This window comes from Heteronotia binoei, chromosome 12 (genome assembly GCF_032191835.1).
Source record: "Heteronotia binoei isolate CCM8104 ecotype False Entrance Well chromosome 12, APGP_CSIRO_Hbin_v1, whole genome shotgun sequence".
NCBI classification, from domain to species: Eukaryota; Metazoa; Chordata; class Lepidosauria; order Squamata; family Gekkonidae; genus Heteronotia; species Heteronotia binoei.
In genome coordinates this window covers 4,866,986-4,882,930 of record NC_083234.1, presented here as the reverse complement: position 1 = coordinate 4,882,930, position 15,945 = coordinate 4,866,986, and positions in this window count along the sequence as shown.

Sequence of the window (15,945 nt, the reverse complement as noted above, 5' to 3'; positions counted from 1 at the left end):
GGTCATTTGAGGTCACTTGGAACAAACAATTCTCCGTTTCTGAAGAACTCTACAGTGTGTGGCGAAGACACAATGCATACTCTGTGCCCGCTGGGATGGATAGAGAGGGTGATTTAGCGATCCTGACAGGGACTTTTCAGACGCATGGAAATTGTTGCACATCAGTTTTGCGGCAACAATAATAGGGACACTTTGTAGAATTACGGGCACATCTGGGCACCACTGTGGACACAACAGTTGCCAAAGTCTTGATCCAATACAGATGTTAGACCAGAACTGAAAAGGCAACAAAAACCCACATTCAAACATGTGTCTCTTTGCTGAATAAGTCTGTGGGGAGAAAGGGGAGGTTTAAACAAATTAATTAATTGATAGAAAAGAAGATGATATTGCATTTTTATCCCACCCTACAATCTGAATCTCAGAGTCTCAGAGCGGTCACAATCTCTTTTACCTTCTCCCCACCCCACAACAGACACACTGTGAGGTAGGTGGGGCTAAGAGAGCTCTCACAGCAGCTGCCCTTTCATAGGACAACTCTGCCAGAGCTATGGCTGACCCCAGGCCATTCCAGCAGCTGCAAGTGGAGGAGGGGGAATCAAACCTGGTTCTCCCAGATAAGAGAGCTATGGCTGAACCAAGGCCATCCCAGCAGCTGCAAGTGGAGGAGGGGGAATCAAACTTGGTTCTCCCAGATAAGAGAGCTATGGCTGACCAAAGGCCATTCCAGCAGGTGCAAGTGGAGGAGGGGGAATCAAACCTGGTTCTCCCAGATAAGACAGCTATGACTGACCAAAGGCCATCCCAGCAGGTGCAAGTGGAGGAGTGGGGAATCAAACCCAGTTCTCCCAAATAAGAGAGCTATGGCTGACCCAAGGCTATCCCAGCAGCTGCAAGTGGAGGAGGGGGAATCAAACCTGGTTCTCCCAGATAAGACAGCTATGGCTGACCCAAGGCTATCCCAGCAGCTGCAGGTGAAGGAGTGGGGAATCAAACCCGGTTCTCCCAGATAAGAGTGCTATGGCTGACCAAAGGCCATCCCAGCAGCTGCAAGTGGAGGAGGGGGAATCAAACCTGGTTCTCCCAGATAAGAGAGCTATGGCTGACCAAAGGCCATTCCAGCAGGTGCAAGTGGAGGAGTGGGGAATCAAACCCAGTTCTCCCAGATAAGAGAGCTCTGGCTGACCCAAGGCCATTCCAGCAGCTGCAAGTGGAGGAGGGGGAATCAAACCTGGTTCTCCCAGATAGGACAGCTATGACTGACCAAAGGCCATCCCAGCAGGTGCAAGTGGAGGAGTGGGGAATCAAACCCGGTTCTCCCAGATAAGAGAGCTATGGCTGACCAAAGGCCATCCCAGCAGCTGCAAGTGGAGGAGGGGGAATCAAACCTGGTTCTCCCAGATAAGACAGCTATGACTGACCAAAGGCCATTCCAGCAGGTGCAAGTGGCGGAGTGGGGAATCAAACCCGGTCCTTTTGTGGGTGTTGATGCGTTGGTATGTTTGTGAAAGAGCACCTCATTTCGTTGCTCTCATTTTCTTTTTTGAGAACAATGACAATAAATTTATCTATCTATCTATCTATCTATCTATCTATCTATCTATCTATCTATCTATCTATCTATCTATCTATCTATCTATCTATCTATCTATCTATCTATCAAGGTAAAAGTAGTCCCCTGTGCAAGCACCAGTCGTTTCCGACTCTGGGGTGACGTTGCTTTCACAACATTTTCACAGCAGGCTTTTTACAGGGTGGTTTGCCATTGCCTTCCCTAGTCATCTCCACTATCCCCCCAGCAAGCTGGGTACTCATTTTACCGACCTCGGAAGGGTGGAAGGCTGAGTCAACCTGGAGTCACTACCTGAACCCAGCTTCCACCATGATCAAACTCAGGTCGTGAGCAGGGAGCTCAGACTGCAGTACTGCAGCTTTACCTCTCTGCACCACGGGACTCCTTCTGCACAGAGTTTATACATACACACATATTCATATATATATAAAGTGAACAGGTGCCCAGTGAACAAGGATATATGGCCACCACTAATTGGCACATACCAATAAACATGCTCCATCTCCATGCTCAGTGAATTCTCAGGGAAGTGATGCTTTGCATACTGTAACAGCTTGGTGCCGGTTGCCAATTTCAGCACCAGCATTCTGTTTCCTGGGAGTTCCCCTGGCAGACCAACCCCTATTCATAAGTGACTTCCAGTATTATCAGAACTGGCTGGAATAAACTTATCCAGGATGCTAACTGTGCATTAGAACAATGGGGAAGGAAAATGCCAGTCTGCAGTTATTACAGGAAGTCATGAGCCAATTCAACAAGACATGACTAATTCAGAGCAAGTCACGCTAAGTAGAGAAGCAAATGCTATCTGAATACCCATATTCTACATTCCACAACGCTTCGAATGGGTCCTATACCCTTGTGGAGACAACATTCAAGCACCCATCAGTTCTTGCAACATAGCAAGGAGAACACGAATGGGAAAGAACTGCTGTATGTAGCCCTGGTTGTAGAGAAGAGCTTGATCTTATGTGTGATACTCTATGGCACTAGGTGGCACTAGGTAGATAGGGTTGCCATCTCCAGGTTGAGAATTCCCTGGAAATTTTGGGGTGGAGTCTGGGAAGGGGTGTAATGTCACAGAATCTACCCTCCAAAGCAAGCATTTTCTACAGGGAAACTGATCTACAAAGGCTGGGGAGTAACCCCTAGGTCATACCTGGAGGCTGGCATCACTACCCATCCTTCCAGCTAGTTCCTAAACCCTAAGTTTTCAGTTGAACAAAGCAGGAGTCAAGTTTCACCTTTAAGACCAACAAAGTTTTATTCAGAATGTAAGCTTTTGTGTGCTAAAAAAACGCTTCTTCAGACGAGGGGATCAGGTACAGTGGGCTGAAATACATGCAGTTTGTTGATTAAGAGAAACACCAATCGGCTGGCAACTTTTATTACCTTTTATGGCTATCCAGACCAAACGGCCTTCTAAACTGTCACACTGTTCCAGCATGTAATCCTAGCCAGTTTGCCTTCTTAATCAACAAACTGCATGTAGTTCAGCCCACTGTGTCAGAACTGGAACAAACTTCAGACGATTCCAATACTTGTTACAAAGTTAGGATCTTTATTGAAGAACTACAGTGCTAGAGCAACGAGATAACAGCAATGCCGAGTTCTGGCAGTTGGTTACATTTTATGCCATCAGTAAAGTACAATAAAGCTATCATTCACACGGGTTACAGACAAGTGTCTCTATTCCCAGGCTTCGTTATCAGAAGGGAGGATGCTTCCCTGTGGTGAAGGCCAAACGGCCTGTCTTCAAAAGGGCACCTGTGGATGTTGAACAGAGACTATCTGCCGCCCGTCTTGCTGCCCTAAATATTTGGAATAGCTACGAGGGCAGGGTTAATTGCTCAGGCCAGGGATTCTGTGTTAGTGTTAAGGTACAGCATGAAGTCGGTTTGGCCAAGGCAGACAGAGGAAAAGTTACAAGTTCTGACACACTGTACCTAATCCCCTGGTCTGAAGAAGTGTGCTTTTAGCACACGAAAGCTTACATTCTCAACAAAACTTGGATGGTCTTAAGTTTTCAAAAGTTTTTACTATTTTCAAAAAAGTTTGAGAAATAGGAAACAGAAAAGAAGGGAAGGGTAAAGACACCATACATTCTGGTATTATTTTGTAAATACTTTCCAAATAATATTTCTACTATATTTTCTTAAAACTGTTCTCTCTTGTTGTTATTCTAATCTAGGCAATATATATCTGCCCAGGATTACCCTCCAGGTCTAGGATGTATTATCTCATTACTGTACGTGTTAGCCCTCAGTCATTGATGCAACACACTGATGTAATACAATTTTTGCTGCATTGTATCCGCATAGTGAAACATGTCTGATATTCTATGCTTGCTTCAGATTTTTGTAATCCTGGCCCTAGCACATTCCTTATTACATGTCTCATCCTATTGATTTCATCCATTTACGCTGCGTCACCCACCTTAAGTCTCTGAGAAAGATGAACAAAAATTAAATCAAAGCACAACTACCACCACAGAAGGAAGAGGCTGAAGTCAGTACACAAACTCTGGGGCGGGGCAGAAGTTTGGAGCAGATCAGAATAATGTTTTAAGGATAGATTCTGGCTCTAGTTATAGGGCTTGAAGTTCCAATAGAACCCATCAGATTTCCCCTCCCCTGCACTGCAGAAAGGAGAATCTAGGTGAGCTAATGGGTATGTTGCACCCCTATTGCTGAAAGAAGCAAGGCCCTAGGAACATTCTTCAATATGGAAAGGAAGGGAATTGCTGGAATCATGAGCTGTGTGGGTGGCATTTTTGGTTGGGGCTGTGGGAATTCGTTCTTGGCTGTCCAGGATAGAGTCATACGGGGTGAAAACTTTTTGTCAAAGATGCTAATGTGTTCTTGGAGCCATTTCTAAGGTTTGAATGACATGGCAACCATGTCCTTTGTACAGAAAATAATTTGATTAATTACAAAGATGTGCGGGAGAAAATGAGGCTGTCACTGTTTTCCAGGGAGCTTGATGGGAACGAGGCAAGTGGATGTCTGATCCTGACCCTGGTCTGTGAGCATTTGCCCTTTTTTTTGGCACACAGACAGAAATTGTTTTGGGGCCACAGGGTTGTCAACTGACCAGGAGAAAAACGTCCAGCCGTTTTTACCAGAGGCTTAATATGTAGAAATAGAGTCATAGAGCCATAGAATCCTAGAGTTGGAAGGGACCTCCAGGGTCATCTAGTCCAACCCCCTGCACAATGCAGGAAACCTCCCTTTAAATTCACAGGATCTTCATTGCTGTCAGATGGCCATCTAGCCTCTGTTTAAAAAACCTCCAAGGAAGGAAAGCCCACCACCTCCCGAGGAGGAAGCCTGTTCCACTGAGGAACTGCTCTAAACTCACAAGCACCTCCCCCTAAATTCACAGGATCTTCATCACTGTCAGATGGCCATCTAGCCTCTGTTTAAAAACCTCCAAGGAAGGAGAGCCCACCACCTCCCGAGGAGGAAGCCTGTTCCACTGAGGAACCGCTTTAAACTCACAAACACCTCCCCCTGAATTCACAGGATCTTCATCACTGTCAGATGGCCATCTAGCCTCTGTTTCAAAACCTCCAAGGAAGGAGAGCCCACCACCTCTCGAGGAGGAAGCCTGTTCCACTGAGGAATCGCTCTAAACTCACAAATACCTCCCCCTGAATTCACAGGATCCTCATTGCTGTCAGATGGCCATCTAGCCTCTGTTTCAAAACCTCCAAGGAAGGAGAGCCCCCCACCTCTCGAGGAGGAAGCCTGTCCCACTGAGGAACCGCTCTAAACTCACAAATACCTCCCCTTGAATTCACAGGATTGTCATTGCTGTCAGATGGCCATCTAGCCTCTGTTCCACTGAGGAACTGCTCTAAAGGGCAGGATGTTCTTCCTAATATGTTGAGCCGGAAACTCTTCTGATTTAATTTCAACCCCTTGCTGGGGGAGGGGCAAAGGTCCTTTAATAGGGGACCTCTGAGCAGAAGATTCTCCATCGCACAGTCTCAGCACCCTAACCAAGATTCCCAAACATCTTACAAAATGCAAACATCGCCCCGCTTCAAACACAAACTCGAGAGAGCAGCCCTGCTGGTCAGAAACAGAAGAACAAAGTTCAGTGCCACCTTTAAGACCGACAAGGGTTAATTCCGCGTAATAAGCACACGGAAGTTTGTACCTTGACTTTGTTGGTCTTGAAGGTGCCACTGGGCTCAAACTTTGTGCTCTTCTAACAGTTTTGTCGTCTTTGCTACCAAATTCTCTTCACTGAAGAGTCCTAATTATGATGGAAACGCTGCTTCTGGTCAGCGAAGCGCTCTGTGAAACCCGAAAGCTTGCAGGCTTCCACAGCCTATCAGGAGGGTTGCATTCCGCTCGTTTGGCAAGAGAGCAACAGGATATAGAGGCTGATCTTCCCATCCACGGGGGCAAGAGCTACTCAACAGCTAGGCTCCTTTTGAAAAAACAAAACCAACCAGACGATTTTATCTGGACATCTCTCTTAAGAAAACAGGTGCTTCATCAAAATTCTTTGCTCCATCCCACCCCTCCCGGTTGCTTGCACAAAGATGACCTCAGCTCACACACGGAAAAGAGGCTGATTTCTTTGGGCGGCTGAAGCTTTTCATGGCGTGTCAGCAAATAACAACACTTGGCCTTTGCCGCAGCGCAAGCTGACATCACCGGCACAGCTAGAAGGACTAGGGATGCCAAGTCCGATTCAAGAAATATCTGGGGACTTTGGGGTGGAGCCAGGAGACATTGGGGTGGAGCCAGGGTGTGACAAGCATCATCGAACTCCAAGGGAGTTCTGGCCATCACATTTAAAGGGACAGCACACCTTTTTAAACACCTTCTTTCCATAGGAAATAATGAAGGATAGGGGCACCTTCTTTGGGGGCTCATAGAATTGGACCCCCTGGTCCAATCTTTTTGAAACTTGGAAAGTATTTCAGGGAGAGGCACTGGATGCTATACTGAAAATTTGGTGCCTCTACCTCAAAAAAACAGGGCCCCCCCAGAGCCCCTGATCCCTCCAGATCAATTCCCCATCATACCGTATGAGAATCAATCTCCATAGGGAATAATGACACACCCACAGACATCCCCCCCACCCCGTTTCTGGCTACTCTGAAGTGAGGGATTGGTCTCTCTACTCACGAGTTGCTGCCAGCTTCTTTAAAGAGGGACACCGAGCGTCTCCAGCAGCACAAGAAGCCACATACTGAGCTGTAGCCGATGTGAAATTGCTGCTGGAGACGCAATTTTGAAAATTGTGTAAAGAATCTATATAATTGAATCAATATTGGTCCCAGGTCTGATGAAGACCGGAAAGAAACAAGTACTTAATCGATTGCCTTGTCACCACACTACTTTGGGACTTGAATATACATGTTTTGGACATTTGGACTGTTCTCTATATACTTCTTAGTAAATTGGTCACTAGCTTGCCTTTTTTGTTGTGTTATCCATTATAGTGACCTCTCTCGGATTGTATTCTATTCAGCTTCTTCAAAGTACCACAGACACCCCATCCCAAGAGGAAGCCTTTCCAATGGGATACTGAAACCTCTGGAGGTGGAAAGGCACATGGGGGCTTTGGGTGCGGGGCTTCTCTCCCCCCCCCCGCCACTGGCCTGCTGACTGGGGGCAGGAAGGAGCTTGGGTAAGCGGGAGAAGCCCAGGTGGGACCTGGGGGGTTGGCAAGCCTAAGAAGGACCAAATTAAAAGCTGGTAACCATATTTGAGGCCTTCTGAGAAAAGCTAGCCTTGGAGTAGGGTTGCCAATCCCCAGGTGGGGGCAGGGGATCTCCCGGTTTGGAGGCCCTCCCCCCGCTTCAGGGTCATCAGAAAGCGGGGGGAGGGGAGGGAAAGGTTTGCTGGGAACTCTATTATTACCTATGGAGATTTATTCCCATAGAAAATAATGGAGATTTGATCCGGGGGTATCTGGGGCTTTGGGGGTGAGGCTGTTTTTTGAGGTAGAGGCACCAAAGTTTTGGTACAGCATCTAGTGCCTCTCCCCAAAATGTCCCCCAGGTTTGAAAACGATTGGACCAGGGAGTCCAATTCTATGAGCTCCAAAAGAAGGTGCCCCTATGCTTCATTATTTCCTATGGAAGAAAGGCATTGAAAAGGTGTGCCGTCCCTTTAAATGTGATGGCCAGATCTCCCTTTGGAGTTCAATGATGCTTGTCACAGCCTTGATCGTGGCTCCACCCCTAATGTCTCCTGGTTCCACCCCCCCAAAGTCCCCAGATATTTCTTGAATTGGACTCGGCAACCCTATCTTGGAGCCAAAGGGGAGGGGGGGAAACAGGCCAACAAGACGGAAGCTTCATGGCACCAGAGAGAGGGGAAAAAAGATATCACAAAAGGCTTAACCCTGGCTGGGTGCCAACATTCCCTCTAAGCTGCAGAATCTTGTGAGCAAAAATTCTACGTCGTGAGCTGCTGGCATAACAGTTGTGAGCTCCTGCATCAATTAGTGTGCTCTGGGGTCATCCTTCCTGAGCTAAGACAAAAAATGTGCGAGTTGGAGCTAAAAATCTGTGAGCTAGCTCACGCTCACTCAACTTAGAGGGACCACTGCTGGGAGCTTGTTTTAGCAATGAGCAAAATTCTGTGACAAAAATGCAAAAATGAAGAAGGAGATCCTGCCCTGGAATTTGCAGCCATAAAGCTTATTATATACTCAAGCGTCTCCAGAAGTCAGATCTCTGCTCTGCTCTGGACTTGCTGAGTTGTTGGTCACCCAAGCGGCGTGGCTGAGAGAAAATCAACCCTGTAGTAGCGTTTCTGTTTCTTTGTTTCATGTAATGAGGGCATTAAGGGAGACATCCTGACGGATATTGGAAGCGGCCCCACCATCTACCAGTTGTGTCTACATGTTTTGAACAATTAGTTCGAAAATATATTATTTCCTGCCTTCCTGTTATTTTTGATGAATATCAGTTTGCTTACAGGAAAAATAGATCTACTGAGGATGCTGTTAATACTGTTCTTTATACTGCTTTATCGCATTTGGATAAAAAGGGGACGTATGTTAGAATGTTGTTTGCAGATTTTAGTTCTGCTTTTAATACAATATCACCCCATAGATTGTTGTCTAAGCTTAAAGATTTGAAGCTGACGGACTCTATATGTGAGTGGATTTTGAATTTTTTGTCAGGTCGTTCACAAAGGGTTAAAATGGATGGATATATTTCCTCCGTGAAGATCTTAAATACTGGCACCCCTCAGGGATGTGTCTTGAGTCCACTTCTTTTCACTATTTACACATCTGATTGTGTTTCCAGCAGTCTGAGTAACAAAATCATTAAGTATGCAGATGATACAACGTTGGTAGGGCTCATCTCTGAGGATGATGAGTCTGCGTACAGGAGGGAAGTTCAACAGCTGTCCCTTTGGTGTAAAGTAAATAATCTTATTTTAAATATAAATAAGACGAAGGAAATTATAGTGGATTACAGGAAGAGTAGTTTGGACACCCAGCCGTTGTTTATTGATGGTGTTATGGTAGAACAGGTGACAGAATGGAAGTTTCTGGGAATTACCATGAAACAGGATCTAACATGGGGGGCAAATACTTTAGCTCTAGAGAAAAAGGCCCAGCAACGACTATACTACTTAAGACTCTTAAGATCACTACAACTGTCAGGGAGTCTGCTGGTTGCCTTTTATCGTAGTTCCATTGAGAGCATTTTATCTTATTGCCTCTGCGCGTGGTTTGGGAGCTGCACGGAAGCAGAGAGAAGGGTGCTCCAAAGAGTGACGAGAAGAGCACAAAAGATTTGTGGATGTTCTCTCCCCTCATTGGTGGATCTGTATAATATGGCATGTAAAAGGAAGATACAAATGATCCTAAGGGACCATACACATCTGGGCCATTTGCTTTTTGAGATCTTACCGTCAGGTAGACGATATAGAGTGTTGAAGGCTAGGACAAACAGATTTAAGGACAGTTTCTATCCAAGTGCTGTGGTTAGGTTAAATGCAGGGTTATGAAGGATTATCTGTTTTAGATGTATTTAATGGTTTTAATGGTTTTAATGGTTTTATGAATGTTTAATGGTTTTATGAATGTTTATTTAATGGTTTAAATGGTTTTAATGGTTTTATGAATGTTTATCCGTTTTAGATGTATTTAAATGGCTTTAATGGTTTAAATGGTTTAATGGTTTAAATGGTTTAATGGTTTCAGATGTATTTAAATGGTTTATGAATATGTGTGTTTGATGTGTTGGTATGTTTGTGGAAGAGCACCTCATTTCGTTGCTCTCTTTTTGTTGAGAACAATGACAATAAATTCATCTATCTATCTATCTATCTATCTATCTATCTATCTATCTATCTATCTATCTATCTATCTATCTATCTATCTATCTATCTATCTATCTATCTATGTGAGTCCCTCTGAGGGATTGTTGCCAGTGCCACAGATTAACCAGGGGTGGCCAACGGTAGTTTTCCAGATGTTTTCCCCCTACAACTCCCATCAGCCCCAGCCAGCATGGCTGATGGCTGGGGCTGATGGGAGTTGTAGGCAAAAAACATCTGGAGAGCTACCGTTGGCCACCCCTGGATTACACCAAGCAGAGCTGGGAGGAGATGCAGCAGTGGTTGAGGGAGGGTCCAGGTGCTTTTGACTGGAGCCCAGTGGCGAAATATGCATGTGAGCTGGCGGGGGACTGGTAAGGGGACTGCATTGGTATCTGGCACTAGTTTAGCGCCCAAACTCCTGTGCACCCCACTCAGTTAAGACATAGAATCAGAGTTGGAAGGGATCTCCAGGGTCAACTTTGCAAAGAAGTTTCCGCTTTGACATTTCCCTTTCCAGTAGCTGCATGTTCAGGGTCAGCCAAGGGTCCATGTGTGAACACATCAGGCTGCCGTACACGGTCAGACCCTTGGTCTTTCATAGAATCATAAAACCATAGAGTTGGAAGGGACCTCCAGGGTCATCTAGTCCAGCCCCCTGCACAATGCAGGAAACTCACAAACACCTCCCCCTAAATTCACAGGATCTTCATTGCTGTTAGACGGCCATCTAGCCTCTGTTTAAAAACCTCCAAGGAAGGAGAGCCCACCACCTCCTGAGGAAGCCTGTTCCACTGAGGAACCACTCTAAACTCACAAACACCTCCCCCTAAATTCACAGGATCTTCATTGCTGTCAGATGGCCATCTAGCCTCTGTTTCAAAACCTCCAAGGCAGAAGTTCTATTTACCTGTCTGTCTAGTTGTTATTAACAGGAGTAATTAGGGTTGCCAATCCCCAGGTGGGGACAGGGGATCCCCCTGTTTGGAAACCCGGCCCCCGCTTTAGAGTAATCAGAAAGTGGGGGGGGATGTCTGTGGGTACTCCATTATTCTTTATGAAGACTGATTTCCATAGGGTATAACGGAGAATTGATCCCTGGGAATCTGGGGCTCTAGGGAAGCTTTTTTTTTTCCGGTAGAGGCACCAAATTTTCAGCATAGCATCCAGTGCTTCTCCTCAAAACACACTCCAAGTTTCCAAAAGATTGGTCCGGATGTACAATTCCATGAGCCCCAAAAGAAGGTGCCCCTATCCTCCATTATTTCCAATGGAAGGAAGACATTTAAAAGGTGTGCAGTCCCTTTAAATGTGATGTCCAGAACTCCCTTTGGAGCTCAATCATGGTTGTCCTAACCTTGCTTCTGGCTCCACCCCAAAGTCCCCAGATATCTCCTGAGTCAGTCCTGACAAACCTAGGAGAGCCAGTCTGGTGTAGTGGTAACTGTGAGGACTCTTATCTGGGAAAACCGGGTTTGATTCCCCACTCCTCCACTTGCACCTGCTAGCATGGCCTTGGGTCAGCCATAGCTCTGGCAGAGGTTGTCCTTGAAAGGGCAGCTGCTGTGACAGCCCTCTCCAGCCCCACCCACCTCACAGGGTGTCTGTTGAGGGGGAGGAAGGTAAAGGAGATTGTGAGCCGCTCTGAGACTCTTCGGAGTGGAGGGCGGGATATAAATCCAATATCTTCATCTACCTCACAGGGTGTCTGTTGTGGGGGAGGAAGGTAAAGGAGATTGTGAGCCACTCTGAGACTCTTTGGAGTGGAGGGCGGGATATAAATCCAATATCTTCTTCTTCTATCTTCTTCAATGCTCTTTTGCAAGCAAGTTCTTTTCTTCTCCTCCAAATGCTTGCCTAATATTTGCTGGCTTCCACTTCGTGTTGCAACATGTATTCAGAATTTGAACATCACACAGATAAGGTATTTTAAGGGCAAACTCTAGAAGATGGAGCAATTCACAGTTACCAGAACAGTAACACCACATCAGTATTCTCATTTGCTCAGAAGGAGCCAAAAGGATCAAGACACTACACAAAAATTACCCAGAGCTGAATTTAGTGTTGCCTGGAGGTGAGGTGTGGAGTTCTCCTGAGACTGTAACTGGGTTCCAGACTACAGAGATCAGAAAATGGTGGTACTGGAGGGTGGACTTGATGGTACTCGATCCTGCTCGGGTCCTGCCCCTCCTCAAACCACAACCTCTCAGACTCCATTTCTCAATCTCCAGGAGTTTCCTGAGGGCCGATTTGGCAACCCTATTGTGATCTCTCTTTGCCTGCCAGCTGGATAGACTCCATGTTCTATCCCAGGGGTGGCCAACGGTAGCTCTCCAGATGTTTTTTGCCTACAACTCCCATCAGCCCCAACCAGCATGGCTGATGGCTGGGGCTGATGGGAGTTGTAGGCAAAAAACATCTGAAGAGCAACCGTTGGTCACCCCTGATCTATCCCATTTATATGCATAGAAGGAGCTTCTAACAAGCCAATAAAATCTGGTTCACAGCTTGGGTTTTGGCTTCCTTTCATGGTAGTGGAACCACAACAAAGATGAATATCAGTTGTCTCCTGTTAAAATAGTTTAAATACAACTATCTTAACAGGAGACAACTAATATTCATCTTGTTACAGCTCTGCTGTTCTGAAGGGAATGTTCTGTCTGGGGCTGGCCTGAGATATTAGGGGAGCTGAGGCAGGAAATAACACAACCTCCCTATTTTTTTCCCTCCGTGTGTGTGTGTACATGTGTGGAGGGGAACTGGACTGGATCGGTTATAGAGTCTCCCCTCAACACACTGCTGGACTCCACACTTGCTTAGTGTCACTGTTTCCCAGCAAAAAGCCATGAAAACTAAAATTTATGTTTGTTTTATTGGTTTAGTTTGTTTATAGCTGACCTTTCTCACGGATACTCAAGGAAAATTGGGAGAGAGGTCATGGCTCAGTGGCAGAGTCTCTGCTTGGCATGTAGAAGGTCCCAGGTTCAATCCCCGACATTGCCAGCTAACAGGTCTGCCATTACGTGACATAAGAGGCCCCTTCCTTCAGTGATGAGGAGTCACCTTCTCCCAGCTCTCAGAAAAGGCCTATCCATCAACTCTCTGGTAGTCTGTCTACTCACGCAATACTGATCCTGATAGGCCAATGGCCTGAGTCAGTATATATATATTAAAAAAAAAATTATAGGATCACAGTTGTGGTTACATCAGCATAGTAAATAAGTAATTTGGCAACCTTGACTAAGGTTTGGATTGGTCTGTGCACCTTTGGGGCCTTGAGAGTGAAAGCAATACCTCAGGGAAGAGGTCCATACTCGAGTGTGGCTGAGCCCAATAACTCACACCAGAGCTGGGAGACTAAGGAGTGCAGGAAAAACGTTATTTGCAAATAAGGAAGCTACCAAAGAGCTTCATAATGCAGTAGTAACACACAATTTTATACCTGAGGTTGCCCCTCCTCTAAAACACCTCATTGTGACATAAGAACATAAGAGAAGCTATGTTGGATCAGGCCAATGGCCTATCCAGTCCAACACTCTGTGTCACATAAGAACATAAGAGAAGCCATGTTGGATCAGGCCAATGGCCCATCCAGTCCAACACTCTGTGTCACATAAGAACATAAGAGAAGCCATGTTGGATCAGGCCAATGGCCTATCCAGTCCAACACTCTGTGTCACATAAGAACATAAGAGAAGCCATGTTGGATCAGGCCAATGGCCCATCCAGTCCAACACTCTGTGTCACATAAGAACATAAGAGAAGCCATGTTAGAGCAGGCCAATGGCCTATCCAGTCTAACACTCTGTGTCACATAAGAACATAACAGAAGCCATGTTGGAAGCCTGATGTAGCCAATCCTCCAAAAGCTTACAGTAGGCCCTGTAAGAAGAGGGGTGTGTGGCCTAATTAGCAAAGGAGTTCCTGCTACAAAAAAAGCCCTGGGGAGTCATATTGGTCTTCAGAGGAGAACAGCTAAATTTGGGTCCAGGAGGACCTGAGAGGCCAACAAGATGTCCAGGGTAGGAGCTTTCAAAGTGTCAAAGCCCCCTTTTTGTCAGACACCTTGATGAAGGGAGTTTGGACTCTCGAAAGCATCTACCTGCAAAATCTAAGGTACAGGGGGCTTTTTTGAGCAGGAACGCAGTTCTGGCTAGCTTGGTGTCAGAGTAGTGGCCTAACAGGCAAATGAATCCCTGCCGGGCTTTTTCTGCAAAAATGCCCTGTGTGAAACCATGATAACATCAGGGGGTGTGGCCTATGCAAATGAGTTCCTCCTGTGCTTTTTTGGGGGGAGCTCCCAAAGTGGGAGCACATACGGCCGGGGCTGCGTGAACTGCACTGGCCGCCAGTTGTATACCGGATTCGTTACAAAGTGCTGGTTATCACCTTTAAAGCCCTATATGGCCGAGGACCTGCCTACCTTTGGGACCGGCTCTCCCCATATGAACCCCAGAGAGCACTGAGGTCAGCTGGGAAAAACCTGCTGACTATTCCTGGGCCGAAAGAGGTGAAGCTACAAAGCACCCGCGACCGGGCTTTCTCTACTAGGGCTCCACGCCTATGGAACCAACTTCCAGAGGAAATGCGGGCCCTGCGGGACCTTGAACAGTTCCGCAGGGCCTGCAAGACTATCCTCTTTCGATTGGCCTTCACCGACCAAGAGGGAAACTGCTAAGGAATTCGCCTTTGTAAATAGCACCCGCATATTTTTTATCAATTTTAGAATTTTAATAGATTTTAATTAAATTGTTAATGTAGTCTTTGTTGAAACATTTTGTATAACTAATGTATGGAATGATGTTGTTAGCCGCCCTGAGCCTGCTTCGGCGGGGAGGGCGGGATATAAATAAAAATTGTTTTGTTGTTGTTGTTAACTGAAAAAGCCCTGCTAAGATGTTACTGGAGTTGAACCTAGCCAGGCAGGAGAATGGTCCCTCTGTTTTGATCGCCTCCGGCTTTTATGGCCCTTGTCCTTCGACCGCTTGATGTATCTTCTCTGCCTGCCAAAAATCCCACCCCATCTTGGCCTGAAAAGGTCTTAAAACCATGACCTGAAAATTTGGCTGTTCTTTTTTTTCTCAACTATGTGACATTTTGTCCTGATGAGGCCTTCTGGGGGACTCCGACGTTTGCACACTGCTACATGTCTTTGGGTTTGGTCCCAACGAAAGATGTTCCATGGATTGCGTTCTTGACATTTCTGGCTTTGATTGTCGAACTGATACAGCTGTAAACAACTTTCTTGTGTGGTGCCAGGGCTGGCCGCTGCCCAGCTCTCCCAGCCTCAGGAAAGGACATGTGTGCAGCTGGTGGCAGGGCAGCTGGGCGACTGATCAAAGCCCTGGCACATTCCAGAAAAAAAACCCAAAGCCCAATAAACCAACAGCCCTCCCTGCTTTTCCCTAGACAATTTGAGTCTTTCCCATTCTGGCCCATGCAATGAAAAGGGTTTAATGAGGAGTGATGCAATGTCCTACAAATGCTTTCTGGAAGGGCTTCTACCAGACCCAACGCTTAAAGGAAGGGATGATTTCCCAAGAAGTCTGCAACTTGTGCAAATGAGCTACGACCTTAAAAGCACTACAAACAGTTCCATGTGCCAAGACCCCGCAGGTCACACATCCACAGCAGCTTTCAGATCCACAGAATGGACCCTTTGAAACAGGCTCTGCTCTTCCGTGTGGGCTGCCTCGAGCTTACGGTTGGCTCATTGGCAGTCACACCTTCTTGGCTTGGAGTATAAATATCTTGTTGGGTATATTAATCAGCGAGGCATTGGCAGTGTTCTTCGCCACATTTTGGTTCTTATTCCACATTATTAGAAAACTATTTGTGTGCCTCAGAGTCCTGCAGGGCAGAGGAGAGGGGACTAAGAGACAAGAGACCTGTAGAGAGCCAACCTCTGGCAGGTTCAGAGGGGTGCAGCAGAGGGGAGAGGGGCATAGCCTGGAGAGGAGCTGGCTGAGAGGTGATCTGATCACCACCTTCAAGTACTTGGAGGGCTGTCCTCTAGAGGATGGGTTGGAATTGTTTTCTGTGAGCCCAGAAGATAGGACCAGAACC